This window comes from Cottoperca gobio, chromosome 3 (genome assembly GCF_900634415.1).
Source record: "Cottoperca gobio chromosome 3, fCotGob3.1, whole genome shotgun sequence".
In the NCBI taxonomy this organism is placed as follows: Eukaryota; Metazoa; Chordata; class Actinopteri; order Perciformes; family Bovichtidae; genus Cottoperca; species Cottoperca gobio.
This window is the reverse complement of record NC_041357.1, coordinates 11,001,841-11,007,411: the sequence shown is the minus strand read 5'-3', so window position 1 is coordinate 11,007,411 and position 5,571 is coordinate 11,001,841.

Genomic DNA, 5,571 nt, shown 5'->3' with positions numbered 1-5,571 from the left:
GGTGTGTGTCCCCAGGGATGGCAGCAGGGTTGCAGCTGGACATGTGGAAACAGAAGGTGTGGAGGCCATGGCCTTGGATGTGACAACGCAGATGAAATAAATGAAATAAATACTTGTATGTTTTGCCAGTGTGTATGACATTATCTTGTGAAAACAATGACCCAAGAAACACTTCACTCGCACACACAATACAGTTAATATTCATGTAACATATTGTACATATGTACAGGTGGCAGATGGTGCCACATGGTTTTATTTGATTTATGACTTAAACCTATAGAGAGCATAATGCCAGTTTGAACGTCTGTTGCTGAAATAACACTAATTTAACCATCGGATTAAACTTCTCTGCATGAGGTCTGAGAAACAAAGTTCTTAATTAGAAGCAAAGAAATTAAAAGGACAATATGGTTTTGATTTCCAAATGAAACCCTGACAGAAGAGAGGATGTGTTCAGTTTGAACTTCTTCCGCTGAGATAATGTTAATTTGACCATCACATTAGATTAAGCCGTCACTTCTTTGCATAAAGAAAAAAGGTCATGAATTAAAATGATGACATGGTTTTATTTGATTTCCCACTGAAACCCAGAGAGGAGGGAGAAGGTTAATGTTGACCTTCTGAACGCTAATTAAAGCTTAATCTCTTTGCAGGAGTCTGAGAAATACATTTCAACATGTGTAAAAGGTAATAAATTAAATGTTTTAAATCAGTAGTATAATACTACTCAAATAATTCACTTATGTAAAGTTGTAAACGTCATAAAGCTTGAAAAGTTGACATTTGTAAGATGGATGTGTGCATGTGCGTGTGCGTGTGCGCGCATGTGCACTTGATTTATCTAATTGAAAGGATCTCAACAGTGTTGAGGGTCACTGACTGAGACTTTAAAAGATTCTCTAAAGTGCATAATATAATGCTCATCGACATACTTGGATTAGACCACAGGGCGAGATGGGGATGCAGATATATGTTTTAATATCTTTAACTTTCAATCAGAAAATGTGCTCATGCAGGAAAAATCATAATTAAAGTAGAGCTACAGGCCCAGAAATATACAGAGCCTGCAACACAAGCTATTGTGTTATTATTGGAGCTTTGAGCGGTGGGGGGGTGGTGTTTATTGAAATACGACAGATACATTTATTTCTTTTTGACTTTTCTGGCTGAGCAGCAGTGATACAAAGACCCCTCAGGGCGTCTGAATATTGGCACAATTACAAAGTCAATGTTCTGGGACATTCTCCCTGCTTAGAACAAGGTTTTCTATTTTTCAGGAGGTAATTGCAGTGGGATTATTACATTTTGGTCTTTATCTTATTCTGAGTGACTCACAGACATAATAATGACACTGAGGATGATTATCAAATTCATCCAATTCACAGATCAATATACACACTCGCTGTGATTACACGTACAGTATGAACTCTGTGTTGCTGTGAAAATTAAATAAGTAGGACTACTAGACCAACCAAGTGTGCCTCTCCTCTTTTTAAGTGAAAGTAGGCTACCAATACATTAATGTAGTAGGCTGCTGCATAACAAGTAAATGTCCAGCTTTCAAAGTCTTATTTAAAGCGGCTATAGTCCAAATTAATTGTTTTTAAAACAATGTATCAAATGACAATGTGAAACAAGGTAAAAGGAGGTCGAATTATCAGTCGAATCTGCAGCTCCCTTTAGCTTAACAGAGCTTTACAGTTAGTTTCAGCTCATTGTTTAGCTGTGAGGCGTCACAAGCCAAAAAACGTATTGGAACCACTGATTTAATCTTTAGCAATGCATTGTATTTTATATTTCATATATAATATATATATATATATATAAGTTTCAAGTTTCATGTTTTATTTGTCATATGTAGGTTAACACAGAGTCAACGGTACAATGAAATGTGTGCGAGAGAGATATATACATACAAGATATAGTGTATATATATATATATATATATATATATATATATATATATATATATATATATATATATTCATATTTCATATGTTTTAATGTAAAAGCTGCAAAGTAACTACAGCTGTCAGATCTTTAGTGCAGTAGAAAGCATAATATTGGCCGATGATATGTAGTGGAATATATGGTAGTGCAAATTCTCAAGAACCTTAAACTGCACCCAGAACATTACTTAAGCACACTGTCAGTGGTGAACAGAGCAGTCAGGAAGAATAAATGAAGGCCAGCTCTGCCCGGGGATACTCTTTGGTCTCCACAGAGGAGGTGTAAAAGAAAAGGATGATGGCCAAAACTTCCCACCTCCTGCAGGCAGCTCCTGCAGGGACAGGATGCTCCACCCATGGTGTGTGAAGAATCGCTGCCGTAATCGCCACAAAAACTGGACCACAAGTCAACTCAACTATTCCCTCTCGGCACTTCTGTCTTTACATTATTAGACACACACTTTGCTCCAACAAGTTTAATAAACTGTATTTAATGCTACTAACACTGTTATCTGCAGACAGAAGATACCCACCAACAAATTATTTTTCTCAAGTGCAATTTTTGTATTTATTTATGGAAACTTCTTTATCTCATCTCTTTATTTGTAACTATTATTTTTGTACTTAAGTACACATTATAATTACTTGTGCTTTACTTAAGTATTTCCATTTTCTGCTACTTTATAGGTCTACTTCTACTCCACTACATTTCAGAGGATAATAATGTCCATTACATTTTTATTTGACGTATTTAGCTTTCAGTTTTCAGATTAAGTTTTTAATTATTATTCAGTGATATTATTCTGAAATAGGCCATTGTGCATAATGAGAAGCCTACACCAGTGCTTGCAACCTCAGCAAATTAAGATGTCCACAAGTACTTTGATTTTTTGAACTAAGTATGCATTTAAATGCTTATCCTACTCTTGTTATAGAGTACAAAGTACACACTACACTACACTGTGGTATTGCTACTTTTCAGTGGTGGAATGTAACTAAATACATTTACTCAAGTAGACTAATTTAAAATGTAATATAAAATATAAATAAACTAATGAATTATGATGCGTTATTATGTTTTAAGCTACTGGGCGGTAAATAAAGTATGCTTAGTTGCAATTAGCTTTACTTTTACTTAAGTCAACTTTTAAATGCAGGACTTACTTCAACCTGTCAACAGGTCAATATCGTCGTTTTTTTGGAGGAATTATCTTGTTTTGTGGCTAACTCTCTTGTATTCGGCGACTGCGACATGTTAACCAGCCTCAACAGCAGCTTTCAAGCCGGAGGTAAAATGTTCCTGTCCACTCCATCGTCCACTCTGACAGCTGTGCAGCAAGCTGTTAGCTGCCCCCAAGGCAAGAGTTTATTGTGATGCTAGGTGTTTGAGCTAACCTGACTGTCTGTCTCTGTTGGCTTTGTGCTGTTGGTCATGTTGGCCAATGTGTGGTTCATAACACCAGTATTGGAGAAGACCTTATTAATGGCTCTGTTGGCTGCTAATTTCTACTTTTATGCTAGCTAATTACAGTAACGTACAGTGGTGGAATAAGCACTTACAGTGCCCTCCAGAATTATTGGCACCCCTTTAGTAAAAATGTGCAAAACAGGCTGTAAAATGTCTTTTATTGTTTATCGTCTTGGCCTTTCACTCAAAATATTCACACAAATCTGACCTTTTCATTGAAGTAAAATTAATGAAAGAAAAAAAAATGTTGACTTTAAATAAATATTTTTGTCCAAAACATCTGTGCCACAATTATTGGCACCCCTAGAAAATCCTATGTTAAAAATGTAACTGAAGTATATTTCCAGTCATATCTTACATCTTTAGGTTTAATTGTTTGATTAGGAACTCTTAAGTGGTCAACCATGACTTCCTGTTTCACTGGGATATTAATATGAGGTGACACAGGCCAAAATTATCTTTGTCATCCTTCACTATGGGAAAGACCCGAGAACACAGTGATGATCTGCGACGAAAAGTTGTTGAGCTGCACAAATTAGGAAATGGATATAAGAAAATCTTGAAACAGTTGAAAATGCCCATTTCCACTATCAGGGCAATAATGAAGAAGCTTAAAGCAACCGGAGATGGTAAGAATCAGCCTGGAAGAGGACGTGTGTGCACATTGACGCCACACACCGTGAGAAGGATGGTTCCACTGGCAAAAGAATCTCCAAGGATCACAGCTGGAGAATTGCAGAGCTTAGTTGAGTCTTGGGGTCAGAAAGTCTCCTAAACGACCTTCAGACGCCGCCGATATCATCACAAGTTGTTTGGGAGGGTTGCCAGAAAAAAGCCATTGCTGTCAATTAACAACAAACTACAGAGCCTACAGTTTGCCAAATGTTACTGGGACTTTGATTGGGACAGGGTTATATGGTCAGATGAGACCAAAATAGAGCTTTTTGGTAACAAATGTCAAAGGTGGGTTTGGCGTAGACAGAAAGATAGCCATACAGAAAAGCTCCTCATACCCACTGTGAAGTATGGTGGTGGATATTTGATGTTGTGGGGCTGTTTTTCTTCCAAAGGCCCTGGACATCTTGTTAGGATACATGGTATCATGGATTCTATCAAATACCAGCAGATATTAATGAACCCTTCGGAAGCTTAAAATGGGCCGTGGTTGGACCTTCCAGCAGGACAATGATCCAAAGCACACCTCAAAATCCAATAACAATGGTTTACTGACCACAGAATAAAGGTTTTGCCATGGCCATCACAGTCCCTGGACCTAACTCCTATAGAAAATGTGTGGGATGAGCTGAAGAGGAGAGTCCACAAGCGTCAACCTCTGAATCTGAAGGATCTGGAGAGATTGTGTGGAAGAAGTGTCTCAGATCCCATGCCATGTGTTCACCAACCTCATCAGGCATCACAGGAGAAGACTCAGAGCTGTAATCCTGGCAAAAGGAGGCTGCACAAAATATTAAATGAAGGAGTGCCAATAATTGTGGCACAGATGTTTAGGAGAAAAATATTTATTTAAAGTCAACATTTTTTTTTCTTTCAATAATTTTACTTCAGTGAAAAGATTTGATTTGTGTGAATATTTTGAGTGAAAGGCCAAGACGATAAACAATACAAGACATTTTACAGCCTGTTATGCAAATGTTTACTAAAGGGGTGCCAATAATTCTGAAGGGCAGAACCACAGTGTAAACATACAGCTACAAAGTCCTTAATTCAAAGTACATAACAGCTAGCCTAAGTACTAGCTTTAATATGAAAGTAAAAGCACTCATTTTGCAGAATGAAATATATCAGTATAATGTTTATTATAATACTGAATAATTATGATTGATAATGTTACATTACTTTAATTTCTTATATGTTGTGTTAGGGTAAGAATCTGAATCTGCTGATTAACTAGGAACTGATGTTGTTAAATAATTGTAGTGGAGTAAAAACTACAATAATGGCCTTAAAAATATATTTGCGTAGAAGTATAAAGTAGCATGAAAATACTCAAAGTACCTCAAAAACTATAGTTAAGTAGTGTACTTCAGTAAATGTACTTCCCACGTCGCTGGGCTGACATTTATTTTGGTTGTTGTTTGCCTCATACATTTACGATGAATACTCATACATACTCGTATTGTCACGTGTTATGGG